The sequence below is a fragment of the Harpegnathos saltator genome, unplaced genomic scaffold, assembly GCF_003227715.2.
Source record: "Harpegnathos saltator strain DR-91 unplaced genomic scaffold, Hsal_v8.6 scaffold14, whole genome shotgun sequence".
NCBI classification, from domain to species: domain Eukaryota; kingdom Metazoa; phylum Arthropoda; class Insecta; order Hymenoptera; family Formicidae; genus Harpegnathos; species Harpegnathos saltator.
Window position 1 is genome coordinate 906412 of NW_020229917.1, and position 20594 is coordinate 927005.

Sequence of the window (20594 nt, forward strand, 5' to 3'; positions counted from 1 at the left end):
GACTATGAATACCGGCCTTAAATTTGCTCTTATTTGTGACAAACTCTGTGCGTATTCTGCGTCAGTTCGTTAGCAGATTCTGCGCGCATTCTGTCATCAGAGTCTGTTAAACAGATTCTGCGTACAAACTGTTGCCTTTCTATCAACAGATCCTGCTAATAGACTCTGCACAAAATCTGTTTTAGCAGGTTTAGCTATCTAGGTGTATACAGGATGACCCATTTTAATGTCTCATCCCAAATATCTCAAGCGTGGTCTACAATGGCAGTAAGCAGTAAGAAGTAAGCGTAAGCGGTAAGAAATAAACCAATCACAGTCGATTATGACAAAAATAATCAACTGTCGTTGGTCCATTTATTACTGTTCACGCTTTCTTCTTATTGCTTACGGCCATTGTAGGCCACGCTTTAGAAACACTGCGTGAAATAAAAAAGTGTTTCAGACAAAAGTTGTTTGACTTGAAGGGGGACATAAGACAGCGATAGCATTTTGTTAATAGATGACGTCACTTTCAAGATATTCACTGACCATCAATTTTTATAAATGAAAATCCCAACTTTTTATTATATCTTCTTTTTCTACCAATTAATTTGAACAACTTTTGTCTGAAACATTTTTTATTTGCTTAATATTTTTTGAGATATTTAAGGAAAACTTGATAACTTTTCCAACATTTAACTTATGATATCTTGCTAACTATTCGTCGAAAGAAAATATAATATTAGACTTTTTTACTTTATTTAATATCAAGAATATATTAATAGTGCCCTAACTTTCGTTAATTTAATAATTTTGAAATTTCCAAAGGTCGATAAGTTAACAAAAGTTAGGGCACTATTATAATAATATATTCTTGACAGTAAGTAAAAGTAAAAAAGTCTAATACTATTTTTTCTTTCGACAAATAGTTAGCGAGATATCGTAAGTTAAATGTTGAAAAGGTTACCAAGGTTTCCTTAAATATCTCAAAAAATATTAACCAAATAAAAAAATGTTTCAGACAAAAATTGTTCAAATTAATTGATAGAAAAAGAAAATATAAGAAAAAATTCGGATTTCCATTTATGAAAATTGATTGTCAGTAAATATCTCAAAAGTGGCGCCATTTATAAACAAATGCTATCGCTTTCTTGTCCTCCTTCAAGCCAAACAATTTTGTCTGAAACATTCTTTTTTTAACGCAGTGTTTCTGAGATATTTGTGATGTGACATTAAAATGGGACACCCTGTATATAAATTGTTTCACACTGTAGTATTACGGCGATGATCAGAAATATTACATGTCGGTCTGTCATGCTGGAATATAGCGGCAATATTCCTGTGATATTGCAATGAGATTTATCATCGCGCAATAATGTTGTAATATTGCCACTATGTTGCCATACGATAGTCACATTGTAACATTGTAGTAATATTCCAGTGATATTGTAATCTGATATATCACTCTGCAATATTGTGATAATATTGCTAAAATATTATATAATAATCTTGTGATTTTGTAATATTGCTATGATATTATAATATTGCTTCAATATTGCAGTGCTGTGTGGATATCTATTAAGTTTATATAGTATTATAATAAATTATAAACCTTCACTATAGAATATACATATCGAATGTGTGTATATTCTACATATTTTTATATTTTTTTATTCAAAGATGTTATTCTTATTATAACTGACGAAATGTCAATGATATCTAATTTGACTTTAAAAAACTATATCGAACTAAAACTTGATTAATACATACATGACAGCATTTTTATTATAATAAAATGTTCTTGTAAATTCTCTTTATATTACAAGTGAAATTTATATAAAACTTACCTTTTTAAACAAAAAGGTAAAAAAGGCGCCAAGCACAAGCGCTATGTGTACATAACATAAGTTTTTACAAGTAAGACTTATAACTATAATAAAACTCTACAACACTATTCTACTGTACAAAAGAAGTGATATATTAGACAGTAGCGCCAACTGAGAAACCTAATATATATTGGCATAAATTTTTATAAGTAAAATTTATTTACATGTAAAATTTACTGTCCCAACAACTAAAGCATCAGTAGCAGGACAGTTATATGGTATGTAGATATATAATATTGTTGTGCTCACTCTTTAACTAGCAACACTCACACCACGCACTCGAGGAAATAAGAATACTTGTGAAAAGAAAGGAAGCTTTACTATTTACAGCTTTGTACAGACTCTCGCATAAATAATTCTCCGAATAATAAATCTCGCGTCTGTCTATCTTGATAGCTTCCCAAGAACTCTTTGTCTGCTGTTGTTATTTTTCGTTGCTAGGGACTCTTGATCATAGCAATGTGAACACACCTCGATACTTCGCAAAAGCACGGGCGCAACACTGCCCTCCCTCTTTAAAATTGTCGTCCCGACAATTAAGGGGAAGGCGGGAAGTCAGTACTTCAACATCTTCTAAAATGCTGTTCCAGAACACCAAGACGTTTTCTTGTCCTAGCCTTGGCTGCTGCTTCAGGCTCTACAGACACCGTCCTTCAAGGTTCCATCAGCCATTTTCTTGAAGATCGAAGGATTGACGTTTTTTTCATGTTCACGATGCCTGTTGAACGCCGTTCGTCTTCGGACAAGGGGGGGGAGTAGCATCCGTGGACCCGTCGTTCTCTTAAGAGAACACCCCAAGTCCCCACCTCGGTATTTGCCTATTAGTTCACGGGAAAACCACGGTCCAAAACCGTGGTTTTCCCGTGAGCGAGGTGGTCTTCTTTAATCATTCTATCTAGTCCTCTGCAACTAATTCGTCCAACAGCGACATCCTTTCCTAAAAAAAACGAAAGGAGAGTGTGTATCTTTTCTAACATAAACTTATATTTATGAGTTTGGATGAAAATACAAAATTAGCTTTCTAATTCTCTATCTTGAAAAGACGCTAATCTATCTGTATGAATAATCTTTTTCCTATGCTTAGGAGACATCTGAATGCAATATACTACATCACTCAGCTTTTTAATAATTCTATAAGGACTTTCCCAACTTCTTTGAAGTTTAAGAGTCTTTCCCTTTACACGACGGGGATTAAATAACCAAACTTTCTGTCCAATTGAAAAAACATCTCTAGCTTTTTTATCGTGTGATGATTTTACCTTTTCAGATTTAATAAACAAAGAAGATGTTATAATACTTTCTGCTTCCTGCGGCGCGGAAGGATGCCCCGCAGCGTCCCGTTTCGTTATGAATTGCAATAATTCTACGCATGTGTGTGTTGTTCTGGTTGTTGTCTTCCTTCTCTTTTCAGATTCCTACTGGCTGTTGGAGTATCAAGTCCGTGGGGATGCCGTGTTCGTCGTAATAGTTTTCGTGAAAGCTTTTGGTTGTCGTTTGTTCGACGCAGAGTATATACTACTATTGTAATTACAAAGGTAAGCGAGGATCGGGCTATATTTGTGTAAGTAGTCGTTGACGAACGTGCGCGCAAGTAATATATTAGCTCTATGCTTTGTTACTTTTGTGTTTAACAATATCATTATTATTTATAACTGCCTCGGATAAGAACCAGTCTTTGCGAGCGAGTTCGTCCGGCGGTGAAGAAACGCAGATGGCGTCGCGTACCTTAAGGTGGACTTGGTGCTTTTCCCTAGGCCTAAGATCATGATTATTCCGCCATTTTGTAGTGCTGGTGAGTGTATTAATTATGACATTTTAAGATGTTAGCTGTGTCTCGCCGAGGAGTCTAAAGTTTATTATGCAAATTTCTATGAGTATAAGAGTATATATATATATAACTAGGACTAGTGATATTTTATACGAACGAAAGTAACTTATACTAGAAAGTGCTTAACTATATCGCGTTGCTTTATTTGCGTGGGGGTGTACTGTATAGAGCATTAAGCAAGTATTTACACCTTATACAAGGTGTCGCGTAATTGGAATATAGTATAGAGATATGATTTTAACGTATTGTACTTAGTATATATTTGTTTTGGAATATAGCATGTGATATGGACATTAGTTTTCCATTTGCTTTTGTTAATGAATATTTTTATTTTCTTCGAAATTTCTTCTCCCCCTTTTTTCCTTCATGTTGGATTACGAGTCGTTGGACGTTACACCGGCACGATAATTTTCGGTTCCGGGACGACGACGGTCGGCTCTGGCACGATAATGCTCGGCTCTGGCACGATAATTTTCGGTTCCGGGACGATAATGCTTGGCTCCGGCACGACGACGGTCGGCTTTGGCACGATAATGCTCGGCTCTGACACGACGACGTTCGGCTCTGGCACGATAATGCTCGGCTCCGGCACGATAATGCTTGGCTCCAGCACGACGACGCTCGCCTCCGGTACGATAATGCTCGGCTCCGGCACGATAATGCTTGGCTCCGGCACGACGACGCTCGCCTCCGGTACGACGACGCTCACCTTCTGGACGATAATGCTCGGCTCCGGCATAATAATTTTCGGTCCGATCGATTCGATCAGCTCCGGCGCGACGACACTCGGCTCGGACACGACGACGACGCTCGGCTCCGACACGACGACGATGCTCGGCTCCGACACGACGACAACGCTCGGCTCCGACTCGACGACGACGCTCGGCTCCGGCGCGACGACGCTCGGCTCCGGCGCGACGACGCTCGGCTCCGACACGACGACGCTCTGCTCCGGCACGACGACGCTCTGCTCCGGCACGACGACGCTCTGCTCCGGCACGACGACGCTCGATTCGCTCAGATCCGGTGCGACTCTATCATCGTGAATACTCACTACCCTCGATATACTGAATTTATCGCAAGACGTTTCTCTCAATTTCAGCTCAATGTGATCATCGTCGGGTGATGTAATGTTGATTTGTTCACTAGGAACAGACGATCGATCGAGCGGTTCGCCGTTAATAGGTAAAGTTATTCGCCAACCAGATTGCTCAGAATCTATCAACGCATTAGAGGACATTGTCAATTTTGTTCGAGTTTCATCCTCGTCACTGGAATATTCGATTATATCGCTCGACGGCGATTGGCTCGACGGCGATTGGCTATCGCTATAATGTCGTCGTCGAACATTCGGATTCATCGAAATTTTCTGGTCTGTTTGAGCCAGTACGCGCGATGCATCGTTCATAGTCTTACACGCATCGGTGTAACATTTGATGTGATCGGAACGCAACGGTGCTTTCGATCGAATTAAATATATGACCAACGTGGTCAACCCGCCCAATATAACGAACAGACATACAACGCACGCCTGATACCATAACGTCCAATCGGGCATTATGCGCGTCTGTCTTGTTGATCGCGCAAAATGTTAGAATCTTATAACTTTTATCGCGCGAGTCAAAGAAAGCAAGATGCTACATCAATCGCGCGCGCCTCGAATACAAAAGGCGACTCGGCGACGTTATCAGTGCGATCGATCAACGTGTCGTCGTAATCGTTTGTAAATGTCACGCAATTACCTCTCTTAGCACCTAGCGTCTTTCGAACGAATACCAATTCAGCCAGACTCCGTTCGGTAGTGACTGAGCTGAGTGTCGTGTGAACCAAACGTTCGATATTCATTATACAAGCGAGCAGTGAAAATATTCGAAGTTCTAAACTTGAGCAATAAACCGTAGTCTCATTCTCATCAATGGAAACAAATGCGTTATTATTAACAGTTACTCGATGATCGGGAATCCCGTCCGCAGCGAGCAACGCATTTTCGAGCGCCTGTTCGTCGCAACAAATGTACAATGTACCGGTATTGACATCGAACAGCGCACCGAACGGCACGCTGCCTCGTGCATCGTTAACTGCTGACAATGGTGGTGAAACGTGCGTGACGTTTCTCACCACATCGTAAAAATACGAAAAGTACATAGAAATGCATGGTAAAATTCGACGATCGCTCGGAACGTCATGTTGATCGATAGCATCGACGCACAAATCGCGAGGATCGGTGCATTGGTGCGGTACCGAAAGCGGGGGTTCATCGTTCAACTCGATCGAATGGTTCGTGGCGTAATCTGAGGACGATGCGAATCGAAAAGCCTCTTCCAAAAAGACAATTCTGGCCAACAATTGTCGATCGTGATCATCCATAGTTATGCGTGTCATATCATCATATCATCATATGTTATGCGTGTTTGATGTAACATACGATCTACCGGTGGTCGTTGATATTCGATCGAACGACACTTTCTCGGTACGAAACGGTGTCGCATCTTTAGACGCCATCGTACACCGTTTGACATTTTTTCGCAATATCAATGTAACACTTAAACCATTAACGATATTATGCGAATTGAGCCAACGAGTGCGCGCTTTGGTCAATATTTAAAATCGCGCATCTAAACTTATTGCCGATAGATATGATTCATGTGAAGATCATTTGTTTTATCACGATAGCCATTTGCGCAAGAGAGATCTTTGCGAGCGAGTGTCCCAAGTTGTGCTGGTAGTCCGAAACTCACATGCGTCTGTTTTAGCATAAGGCGCAAATACGTCGATTGTACGAAAGCTACGATATCAAACGATTGACCGAAGATATGAAATTATTCACAATTGACAATAATGACTACGATTCGTCGTTGGAGGAATTCTCGAAACCTAACGTACAGTTGAAACGATGCCAACGGTTGACGCGATCGAACGATCTTGTTCTTCGATCTTTCGTCGCCAGTAAATCGAATATGCTCGACCATTTGATCTTTTTCATTTTTGACAATAATTTCATCGTGTGGACACTAGCTTTCACCAGGCGCGCACCATTGTCGTCAGAATTTTGCCTTGTGCTGCCGTTGCGCCAACAGCAGAACAGGAAAAAAGTACTTTGGTGACTTGATGAGCAAGAGGTAATACAGAAAAAAACAGACAATTCGCTCTGTTATAAACGTTTTTTTGTGTTCTTTACAGACAATGTCTCAATAATAAACAAATGCTCAAGGTGTCACAAGACTATTCGTATGGACAATTCGTTGCGGTCGAGCCATTGTCACCAAGAGCCAAGTTGCAACGGCCCGTTATCGTCAAATAACGCATCCATGGGATCCGAACAGGTTGCGCCATTATCATCGGCACGAGTCGTCAACCAATCGATATGAGCATTGCTCAGAATGCGATCAAATGTTGCCGAATTGGTATATGTGTTTTGATTCAATCGATCGCTAGCATCGCAACGTTTGAAGCCCTCGACCAATTGTAAAAAATATACGGCTAATCGTCGAATAATTTTGTAAAAGTTTAATTTATCACGACCCGAAATCTCGCGCGAAAATCTCGCAAAAGACAAAAATTCGTTGCGTCTGGATCGAGACTATTTAGCGAGAACACGCAACGTACCCGATCGCCCGGACTGTAACCATACCGTTCGATGGTACTCTGAATAAACGCGGCCTCCGCACCGATCACAGCGCGCGGATTCAACGCCAAGTTGAACGCAAAGGACTCGACGCCGTGTTTGATTCTGTATTTGTCCAGAAAAGCGAACATGGAAGAAAAAAAGGCCCGTTGATCGTTTATGACTATGCGACAGTTGGCTCGATCATGACGCGTCGCTAAAATCGCAGCGACATTGCGCTGTAACGTGGCGACGGTGTATTTGACAAATTCTTGAGCATTTTTCTCGAATCCCTTGGTGACAAAACGACAGTTTATCGCATCGAGAGTTGTCCAGTATTTTTTCTTGCCCATAATACTGCACGTTTCTATACCGGAATCCTCCAGATCTATCGCGATCAACGGACACTCGTAACGACGAAATGTGCGGTTTATCGTACGTACTATCAAAGATTCGTATGCGCGTTGTTCGACCGCGGATATGGCGCAAAAAAATTGCGAAACATCACTTTGACGATCCGATCTAGAGAGGCACAGTATGTAACATTCTGCGACACTTCCACTACATTACAAATTTTTCCGCCATGAAATTCTAAAGCCAATAAGCGATACAAGTAGTCTTAGCCATTAGAAATACATGATCACAACAGAAATTACGAACGAAAGGCTTATATCTCCTAAAATATCAGGTGTAGTAAAAAGAAATCCATTATTTTTGCATGAAATTAAAGGCTTTAATTACCATAGTTAGAATGATCCGATTTAGGTCAAATATGCGCCGTTTTGTTCGATAACTTGTTGCCATTTTGAAGGTAATTTCATTATGCGTCTCTCATAGAAGCCCTCGTCCCTATTGACAAAAAAATTGAGAGAGTCGATTTTCACAAGCCTCTCTTGAAGCGAATTTTTCATCAGCAAAATTGTTCGCCATGGACAGGAACAGATGGTAATCACTTGGTGCCAGGTCCGGACTATAAGGTGGATGCATAAGAACTTCCCAACCAAGCTCCCGGAGCTTCTGGCGAGTCACTATCGATGTGTGTGGCCTGGCGTTGTCCTGATGGAACACAATTACTCTCCTATTGGCCAAAGCTGGCCACTTCTGGGCGAATGCTTCCTTCAGACGGTCCAATTGTTGACAGTACAGTTCCGAGTTAAGAGTTTTGCCGTAGGGAAGCAGCTCATAGTAGATAATTCCCTGCCAATCCCACCAAACACACAGCAAAACCTTCCTGGCCGTCAATCCTGGCTTGGCCACCGTTTCCGCCGGCTCACCGCGATTCGACCACGACCGTTTTCGCTTGACGTTGTCGTAAGTGATCCACTTTTCATCACCAGTGACCAACCGCTTCAGAAATGGGTCGATTTTGTTGCGATTCAGCAGCGATTCGCAAATGGAAATTCGGTCCATGAGGTTTTTTTGCGTTAATTCGTGTGGCACCCATACATCGAGCTTCTTTTTGTATCCAGCCTTATTCAAATGGTTCCAAACGGTTTTTTGTGCAATCTTTAGCTCTTGGGCAATCGAAACAGTGCTTACATGACGGTCGGACTCGACAATGTCCATGATTTTATCGATATTTTCGACAATTGGCCTTCCAGTGCGTGGTGCAGCTTTGACATCGAAATTACCGGAACGGAATCGACGAAACCAAAATTGCGCGTGATTGGCCGTTACAATATCAGGACCATAAACACTATTCACATTTTCAGCCGCCTGGCTTGCGTTTTCGCCTTTATCGAAGAAAAACTGTAAAATATAGCGTATTTTCTCTTTGCTAGTGTCCATCTTTGACGCGCGCTCAAACAGAACTGAGTCAACTAATCACAAAACTGTCAGAAAAGTTTTTTAGTACGAAATCTCATCTTTCTAACGCCATCTAGTGGAACCCGATCGGACTTATACAACGCGAGATACAGATAACTAAAGCCATCTATTGGAAAAATAATGGATTTCTTTTTACTACACCTAATATTAACAATTTTAGAAAACTACCCAGTGCAAAAGAAAGCCCCTTCAAAATACTACAAATTATGTCTGAATAAAATTTCTGTAAGGTCAATAGTTCAGAAGTTATGACCATCTGAAGGTCTCAACCAATCAGGAAAAAACATGTTTTTCTCAGCAACAATAAGGCTTAGAAGAAAAATCTTAATTACTAATAATAGCATCAGAAGGCCTCTATTTAATGGCCATATTAATGTTTTGAAAACATTAATAATTAATAGAAAAGTAACAATGTTACTTACCAGTAAACTTCGGAAAATTCTAAAATTCATACACAGAAGCTATTGAGACGCCAGTAATGCGTACATTCTATTAAAATTAAGAAAAGTAAAATTAAAATATTTTTAATACCTACATACCTAGAGCACATCTTAATGAAACACAAGCAAGCGTCAAATCTTCAGAATATCAATTACAAAAAGAAATGAGGCCAAACGATAACAATTAATTGTTGTCCACAGACAGAGAATCCTTCATATAGTATATCCTCAAAATTTGCTAATTTTTACTTAAAATTTAATAAAACTCACTTATTCGAGTCCAGGAGCCATTTAAACACTTTACTCAGCTCTGAAACTCAACATTTCAGCCGTAGTTACGCTTGAATACTTTATTTACTTTAAATCTTTTGTTCACGATCGAGCTCCGCTTAAACACTGCACTCCTTCAAAATTTGTTCATACAGTACAAAGGCTCGAACCCTTCATTACTAATAAAAATTAATTGTTGTTGAAACTTTCATTACCATAGGTATCCATTAGGTCTAAAAGTCGGAATTTTATATTTAGGAATTATCTATAACAATTGTTAATTAATTGCCGACTCTAATAATAGCAAAACCTACCCAAGGAACTCACCTTACCGACGTATATAAAAGAGACACCCTATGGTAGAAAGTAACCTTACCATTTAACATCAATATAACAACCGCAATAATTAAGAATCCTGCAAGTGAGAAAACTTCTTTTTCCACTAGCAATGTATTAATTTTCTATACTTACAATATACCATTATTGTTTACAATATGCATTCATTGTAATACTTTAACAGCCAAGTCTTTTTGACTGCTAACAATAATTATCCTTTATTATTATAAATGAATGCATATTGTCCATATTAATATTATGATTAATTAATTAATTCTATAATGCCATATTGCTTATAAGTTAATCCTTCGCATAAACTATAAGGTAGGAGGACCACATATATACAATATTAACTATTTTTATAATATTATAAGGAATGAATAATTATGCGCACGTATAAATTAGTAAGACAGACTGGCGACAGGAAGTCTCAGAGATAAGGCACGCACGCAACCGGGCTACCGAGGGTGCCCTGGAATCCCCGAGTAACCCAAGCCCATATCAGGTAACATAGGGCATCCTGTTGACCACGCTCCTTATCACATCCGGCGGCGCGCCGAGATGTCTCGACGCCTCGTCAGCATCACGCCACTCAGTCCCACTCTGAAAAACTTTGAACGCTCCTACTCTGGATCCTTCTCGTATAATCCCATTACTCCTACCATATAGCCTACCCCACTCCTGAGTTCTATTGTCCGGACCGAACGAGGCCCCGGGAGCAGCTCCCACCGAAGAGTCGACATCGAGTTCTCACTCAGTACAGACGTGCCTTTTAGGAGAGCCTCTTGAAATTTATAAGTGAAGCAGGAAAGTGTCTCTGAGCAGCCGTGCCACCACGGACAACGGCTGTCTCATTAAAGAGCCTTTTCTAAAGCTCCTTCAGAGCCTTCATCAGTTCGACGGGTATTCGGGAAGCTCTTAGGAACTTTTCCGGAAAGTTCACATTATTCTCGTAATATTCAACAAGCTCACGGAGTGTCGATTCCTGCTCGAGCAGTGCCCAGTTTCGAGTAGTCCGTTCAATATCAAAGTATTAAAGCCAGTGCTTTGAGGCTTCTTAGTCGAAATCCAGAAGATAGGAATAAAATCGTAAGTCTTTAGCCTTTAATATAACACACACACACACACACACATCGCGTTTCGCATAAACTTACAGTCAGTGAATAGTAACCGCGAGTGAACTCTTAGGAAGTTACAGCGCGAGTGATTCTGTGCCGTTATTATATATCAAGACAAGTTATTTCTTAATTACAATATTGCTTATTTCTTTATAATAACGCTTACTTTATATTACAACGCAATTTGTATCATTCGTTACTTGTATACTAAAGTTTCACGTATTTCACGTATTTAAGAAACTACTTTCGACTTTTAGGATATACCATAAAAGCTAGGGCATTAAGAGAGAGAGAAAAAGAGAGAGATAGATAATTCCGTTTTCCTCAGTTCTTTTTGAATTTCGATTTCGCAATGCAGTGTCTGTCGATTCAGTGAACCACACATATACTATCCCTTCTTCAATCCTCCCTGCGAGCGCAAGGCAACGGTGCAAGGCACAGGGCCATAAGCGCACGGCAACGGTGCAAGGCACAGGGCCGTGTCATTAGTTTTAAGATTCCTGTCGGCAGTGGCATCCTACCACTCTGAAACCGTCTCCAGGCGAACTCCTAACGCCAGGAGACTCTGCTTGAAAACTTTTGCTTATTCCAACCTCCTAGACTTTCACCTCATTGACAGACAGTGTTAAATATAGAAAAATTTTACTACTTTTAGAAAAAAAATCAAAATAACATCTCCCCCATGCTAGCTCTCTACTTCTCACTTTTCGCTTTCTAGTTATAAGACATTTATATGCTTTTATTATATCTACACATTGATGTACTTGATTTTACACTCCCATTGTTCCTACGTTAACCTGCACTTACTTATATAAAATCTTTCCTAACATACACACATATATATATATATGTTTTAATCATTATGCCAATATCTTGACTCGGAATATATTACATTGAATAATCAAATTATAGATACTTCCACTCTATAATCAGGTTGCTAATGTCAACGACTATTTAAGATAAACATTATTCAACTATTGTCATTATTATATGCTATCCAACTTTTGTAAATTTAATTGAATTATATAAGCACAGTATAATATATTCTCATTAAGTGCATCCTTCCCCGCCCAAATATATGCATGTGTATATTATTATGTATTTGAATTACATTTCATTTATATGTTATATATGTTAACGCGTGCCATTGCACCGACATGTCTATTGAACTATTCATTGTATAATTCTTGATTATATAATTCTGACTAAAATTATTGATTAACGTGAATCTTAACTCATGCCATTGCATAAGCACATTATTCTTCAATATTTTTTGTTAAGCATCTTAGTTTTCTGCTGCATCCTTGTCTTGTCAGCAATAATATACCTTTTACCCGAACACATTTTCGGGAACCAGATACTTATCATTCATAAACTAGTATCATTTTCGTTTAAATATTTAAATTATTTGGTGCACTCTTAACATCTCTTGCCAGAGAGATTTAATTCTTTAACAAAAGACTCAATAGTGATCCTGCTTACCTTTGGGAAGCGTCTTACAGGCGCTACCCTCTTCTCTCCCTTTCCAGACTGAGGAGCGCCTCACGGGTGCCACTTGGCTCAACTCTCCTAACCTTCCCATCCAACTCCTAAGACTACCGCCTACTCCACAAGATCAGAAAATCTAGATTTCGAGCTAATAGACCATACAGTGCTTAGCATCCTTTACATTCAGAGGCGCAGCTAACGGCCGCCACCCGCCTCAGTTATCCTATTCCAATCACCAAAACAACTCCGCCTAGCAGAGGCACTTGTACTAATTGTTGATAACTAATCGATTTAGAGTGCTCTGGCAATAGAACATCCGACTCAGAAATTTAATTTCGTTATATACTAGCACCGTTTACTCTTTTAATATATCGTCATATTTATTAGAACCTAAGCAATCAATAAAGTGTTACTCTTTGAAATTAACCGGTAGATGCCTAATAAACATCGCGGGGGCGTTAAACAGTAGGCAAGGCAGCTATGTAAGGAAGCTTGCCGACGAGCGGCCCTGTTGTCTCAACACATGGACCCCTCCAAACCCTGTATAATACAAGATATCACGGGGCACGATCTAATTCCTCCATCGTACATCAAGTTTTTATTACAAAACAGACTCATAAGCACATTTAAATACGCTCCACGTCCATTACACTCCACACAAAGACACTTTATTCCGGATTCGCATTCTTTACCAAGCTCTTCCAGGGCTCACACGCACAACCCTCGGCTGGTTAAACAGCGTTCGACGACAGAAACTCTAGACATAGAATTGATAGATTTAACACAGGACGACACTTTCAACAACAAGACAGCCACCTACATTTACCAACTGGAGTCCTATTCTCTCACTGAAACCCCTCGCAAATTACCGTACCACCTTCATTACTCCCACCGGGCAGAATAACTATATATTCTCTTAACACTACTCTTTATTGTAACTCACTACCAGCGGCTATGTAATGTAAACCACCTTTATACTCATCAATTATATAATTATAAGTATTATCACTCATTTATATTACACTTTTAGCTATCATATAATCAAATTGTCTCATTGTTAAATAAAACAATTGTTTAAGTCTCTATTCTAATCAATAGCCATTTATTATCCTCTTAGTCATAACTCTCTCTAGAGCACATAGCAATTCCTTTCTAGTATAGTTAGATGTTAAGACCGCATAATAGTAATTATAACGAACACTCTAAATCCCTAGTCATCGTCAGCTATAGCTCTCGGCGTCCCTGGCAGTGCCGGTGTAAGCAGGTAGGCCAAAAACAAATAGAGAGCAGGCGCTTCGCGACTTCTAGAAGAAGCGAGACGTTACAACTTTCGCGATTATTGCGACAGCGCGCGCTCGAGAAATCTTCCGATCAGAGCGACGTATCGTCGACCGACGCTCCGGCATCGGTCGACGATAGAGCTACCGTCGACGCGAGAGCGACCGCTGTGGCGTTCGCGACGATTGACTGTTTGTCGTCATCGAGTCGTCGAGACGATCGCTTTTCGTCGTCCGTGACACGCAAGCTGCCGATTCGCAACAAAAGATCCAACATGGTTTTCATGGCGGAACTCATAAGTATCTGCGACACAAAGAACAGATACAGCGCCATTGCGAACGTGATTGCTCGTATAGTCCATCCGCCGCCGCCGTGTCTCGAGAGGACATTTGTTTGTTTCTCGCTATTGAGACGCATGCTTGTTCGCGCGACATATTACGCGCTCTTAATCGATCGCTGTTGATCCTCGGTGGTGGTTTTTGCATTTTAAACTCTTGCGTCGCGATAAAATTCCAGGCGGTACGTCTTTCGACACGATTGTTTTTTTGTCGTTCTCGAATCGATCGAGCGATTTTTCGCACGCTGTGCTGCTGCCAGTCACGGGTGCGCAAACAAACATCGTCGTGAGATTGGGGAGGAACGGCGATCAATGTCCGGCTATGGCAAATGCGCGCTGAGCGCGTTGATTATCGCGTGTATACTGTGCGGCTTCGCGTCAACGACGCACCGCGTCGAGCATATATAACAGCAACGAGACAATGACTCATTCGTCGTGAACCGGAACTCGGATCGCGAAAAGTACACCGTGGCTGAGGGCGTCGCCGAGGAGCAACGGAGCATCGAGAATTCGCCGCGACCGAGCCGACACTTGTCCCGAGGTTTCTGGCGATATCTGAAGCGGCACGGCGTGACCCGACGCTCGGGCGTGGAGAAGCTGTTGCTCGAGTGTGCGCATCGATACGTGGTGCTTATGCCGAATGATTCGTTCACGATGCGCCTCGCACCGTAGAGCGGTTTGCACCACAATCGACGTCTCGGATCGATGTGGCAGAACGACGACAACTCGGGCGTGTTCGGTCGAAGCGGTCATCTGACCGATAATTGGAACCTGTATCTGGTGGACGATCGAGTCGACGAGGCCGCGTTATCGACCAACAATGTTCAGCTGGAGGATGCGGAGGACTCGAGATCGCGTCGCGCCTATGCAATTTACTCAGTGGTGGATGAAACTCTGCGAATCGAATTGCTCAGAGACGCGTTTCATTTGGCCTTCGATCGATGGATTGGGCGAGCAAGGATCGCGATTCCGCGAAACGGATCCTTCACGCAGAACGATATCGCGGCTTTTGAGATTATGCGACAATCCGGTCCGAGAACGGCGCACGGAGCCATCGATGAAGTTCGCACGATATGGTGCAGCGAACGGAAAAACGTGGCGCTGAACGAGACACCGTGGTTACCGAATCTCGATATCGGCATGATCGACGAATTGCCGGACGAAATATTGGCTGTACTGTCGTCGTCGTCGTTGCGCATGAACAGTCACATCAATTGGTACATTCGTCTCTATGACGTGCTGGACGAATCATTGCGGGCGGTGCTCGAACTGGCGATGCTCAATCGCGAAAATGGCGCGTCGCGAGCGCTGTTGGGCGCGCCGTTTTCATTCTGCGATTGGACAAGAGCGCTCTGGGACGATCAGTTTGAGACGCGCTGGTTCTCGGTCAATCGCGCTGACAGACCAACGAACGCAACCGAGCCGCGATCGTTGCACGCCGTTGCGATAAACGAATTGGGCACTTATTTCGGTTTTGCGAATCACGTGAGAAAATATCCGGGCATTGTGGAGGCGGCCAGCGACTACGACGACACTTTTCCATCGTTCACCGTTGTGCGCGCCGATTTTCGCAATTTTTTGCAAAACGCGATCGGTCTGGCCGAGGTGGCTCGAATAGTGCTCAATCTGACCTTGCGCATGTTACGATCGCTCGACACCGACAACAGCGAGTCCGTATCGTGCGGCGCCATCGGCAAATTGGTTCGCGAATTGAGGCACTGGCGATTGTCGCTCGATTAGTGCACGCTTTCGTTGTTGTAACATGTCACCCGAACCGAGCGGAGAGAGATAGGTAAGCTGGAAAAAAATTCTAGTGGATCGAGCAGAGAGTGCGAAAAAATTGTGTACTTTTTGTGATCGAATAAAAAAATAAACAACACGTTCATTCAGTTTATCAATTTATTGACACACCCTGGCGCGCCAATCAGTCGTCGAAGCGATGCGGTATGGGTACATTGAACGATTCGCCCTACACCAGGAGTAACAGATCGTCGGTGGCGTTTAGCGCAGTGTACTGCTGCGAGTTACCGCTCAGACCACTGTTGAATTCGAGCAACCATTTGATCGCTCGATCGTCAATGTTCGGCTGAGTCGATGCTCCGCGATCGTCCGCTCCCACGAAGCAATACTCGGTCGAAGGGGCGGGTGATGTTGTTCGCCGCAGCGATTCGTCCGCAGCGGCGGATCGTGCCGGGTCGTCTAGCGGGCGCCGCTAGCGGGCGTCGTAGCGGCGCGCGAAACCAATCAATCGCGCCTCTGAGCACGACTGATCGTTGTGCGCCGTTCGATCGGCCGCATCGTCACATTCGTCATCCAACCGCGCCGACCACGACGAGACATCATCGCTCTCGTGAACCGTCGCCGTTACGCAATTGTACAGATCGTCCAGGTACGATCGAATCAGTTTGCGCAGCACATCGGTCACCTCGGTTATATTGTGACGCAATGTACGGTCCGCGTGAACGAGAATCGCGCCGTCGCACGACAGACACATTTCCATGCGACTGGCCGGCAGAGTGACGAGCAGAATGATAGCCGGATAGCCGGTTTGGCGCTTGAAGTCGAATATGCAGTACTGATTGTTCGGGTCCAAGCGTACATACGGCACCGTGACGTCGCGATTCAGCTCGAAGCGATCGCGTTGCTGTTGCTTGTCGCGACGAGCGCCGGACGCGACAGCGCGACCTCGCGGCTCCGTGAATCCGACCACCACCATACTACCCGGCAGATTCTCCTTGGCCAAGTGGCGATGCAACCAATCGGCGAATACGTGATACGCCCCGCGCGTCAAGCATACGTCGAGAGCGTACACAATGCACGTGTCAAAGCGCGAACTGACTCGCGTAGGTTCGCCGGCGAATTCGTCGTCGATACCGTCGCGTCGCGCATCGAACAGCTCGGATTGCCCACCTTGCGCGTTCGAGTCGTGGCGCGCTCGAGAAGGTTCGAACTCATCGTCCGTGTCGTATTTCGGCTCGAATCTCTCGTCGCGTGCGCCGTCATTTATCGCGTCTCACGCTTACCGGTGACGATTATTGGCTTAAGCGTGCTACGATCGCCAAGTCGGGCGATGGGGGTGCCAACGACAATGGCCAACGACTCGCGCATTTTTTCTTTTTCGAACGTGATGCGCTTCGCTCGCGTCGCGTTGTACGGCGAATGCGCCCGCGCGACGAGCCGTTGTGCGCTCGATCATCGATCATTTATGAGGACGATACGTGCCGAAACCGTGGACTCTCATATAGAGCGATCCGATCGAATGACGATCGAATTGACCGGCTCGAGAGAAGACGCGGATGCGCGTGACTTTAACGAGATGACGCATTGGATCGACATTATGAGCTACGGCATAGATAGCACGTGGAACATGCTTGGCACGTGTACATGCTGTACGCTGGGGAAAGAGCGGGCGACAATGTCACGGTTTTACCGGTGGAGATACACGCCGGTATGTCCAATTATGACAGTGGGAGCGACGCAAAGCGCAGACTCTGCTCGCAACAGCTGATGTATTGCACGGCCGACTATTACGGGCGGGGCCGCTGCGAGGGTTACGTTTTGCTGTGCGAATTGTGCGCCACTGACGAGTTGAACAGAGCTTGGCTCAAAAGCGATTCGTTCTTCTTGCCGTTCAACAATTGCGACACCATCGTGCCGTTTGTATTTCAGACACCGTTGCTATGGCTCAGTTCGTTCGGTTTGGTAGTGGGCTCAACATTGAGCACGCAAACCTTCAACGCGTACATCTTTGCCTTGTTTGTACCCATCATGGCGTTTCTGTTCACGGCCGTGTATAATCGTACAGTATGCGATGCGCAAGAACGCAAATCGTGCGAATTGTATCGATGCGAACCCGTGACGATAGCTCTAAATCGCATCGCTGGATCGAACGATGATAACGCAGCTAGTGATGAGGCAACGTAGAAAAAAAAGAATACGTGCTTGAAACGCATTCAACGCATACACGTACCGAAGTGTTCGTTAGCTCGGTCGTACGATATCGCACGAGTTCGTGCCAGATATAGAGATCGAGCGCGACCCTTCAAAAAGAAGTGAGGTTGCATTAGGATCCCTACCTACCCGACCGCGGCGAGAGAAAAAGACAGAATAGTGAACGCTGTTTTTGTAGGCGTTCAAAGTTCCGATTGTGTCGATTCGCACATTATTTCGAGGGTATACCCTATCGAGCTGTAAAAAAAATATGGACCCGTCACACGCACGCACGCAAGCACACTGTACCGATTGTCTCAATAATGAGCCATTTGTTACATACCAAAAAAAACGAGCAATTTGTTTTCTTCGTACAATCGCACACACACACCTTCTATCGAGTGGAGTGTAAAGGAAGAAGGATCTTGTTAATGAGGCGACATGATACGAGATTCGATGCGACGACGATCACGTACGCGAAACGCGACGACGATAACTTCGCAACGACGACGAGCCAAAAGGACGGATGATGAGTTGTGATGGTTGAGGATAATTTGTCAAGTAGGAACAAAAATAAAAATAATGTGCGATTATGTCGTTTTCTCTTTCTCTGTAATTCACGCACGCCGCGCCTACCAGCGCCAAGAACTATTTGTTGCGTATTGCTATGTCTCAGACACGCTGCGCCTATCTGCGACAAGAGCTATTTGTTGCATATTACCATGTCTCACAATGATATCAAGGCACACAGCTGTGCGATAATGATCATACGTACATGTCAGAGGTGGATATGGGAATAATAAAGGATCGTGTTAATGATAAAGCATGATACGAGCTTCGATGCGACGACGAACACGTACGCGAAACGCGATGAGACGATAACCTCGCGACGGCGACGACGAGCAAAACGGGCAGTTAATGAATGATGTGTGGTTGAGGATAGTGGTCAATAGAGTAAAAAAAAAGAAATGTCAAATTGGAACAAACTAAAAAATAATTGCACACTTTCCTTAGCACTTTTTTTGCGTCTATCTGCAATAGGAGCTGATGAGCACGCGTTCTTTTGCACCACGCGTTCTTTGCGCATTTTTGCACCTACTTGCGACAAGAGCTAATTGTGCATTTCTTCTTTTTTTGCACCTATCTGCGACAAGAGCTAATTGCGCATTTCTTCTTTTTTTGCACCTACCTGCGACAAGAGCTAATTGCGCATTTCTTCATTTTTCGCCTACCTACGATAAGAGCTAATTGCGTATTTCTTCATTTTTCGCTTACCTGCGACAAAAGCTAATTGCGCATTTCTTCATTTTTCGCCAATCTGCGATATTAGTTAATTACACACGCTTCTATTTGCACATGAGTTAGTTGATTGTATCATTATGCGAGTTCAGTGTCAGACAGCTCAAAAGATGGATCGTGGTGGATGTGAAAATATGAATTTTTTTATGAGAATGATACGGTTTCGTACGACGATACGACGCGTACGTGAAAGCGCGACCGACGGATATTCGTGACGGCGACGAGCAAAACGGACGGATGATGTATGAATTGGATGATTGTGAAGGAGTGTAGAGGAAATTGTCGTTCAGTCGGTCGGTCGTGTATCAAATCGTCAACTAGTCGGAATAAATCGCAATGCGCAAATTACAGTCTATACTTTTTTTCCTTATGGTCAATCTTAACACTTATATGAGTGCGCGCTGTCGTAACAACCACGACGTTTCATCGACGATCGTCTTACTTGCGGTGTAACGTCTCGTCCTCCCTAGGGGTTACGTTGACGTCTGTCCTCAATTTCTTTTTAGGCCTACCTGCTTTCACCGGTAATAGCCTAGGACGCCGAGGAAGTTTTCGCTATAGAAGGGGGAGGGCCTGAGGATAAGGATGTTTCAGGGCTGTCGGGACCTGGGTTTATAACTTAAATGGATGAACAAGGTATTTTGGGTTTTGGAATGAATTGCGGTTAATGATTAGGAAGGTCTGTTGTCAAGTAACATTTGTAATTTATTGTAAGTATAAGAGAGGAGACTACAAGAAATATAGATATATATATATACGAGTGTGTGTGTTTATAACAATATACGACGCTGTTAATGAGTAGCGGTTAAATAGGTACAATCATTAAATTATTATTCTAATAATTACTTATAATTAACGAAGAACGGGGATACGTTGGCAATATAATATGCCTCGTCTGCCCCTTCTACTGAATTATACAGCGTATGGTGTGGAGAGTCGGTAGGCTGGAAGTATGAGACGGGTGGTAGTGTATA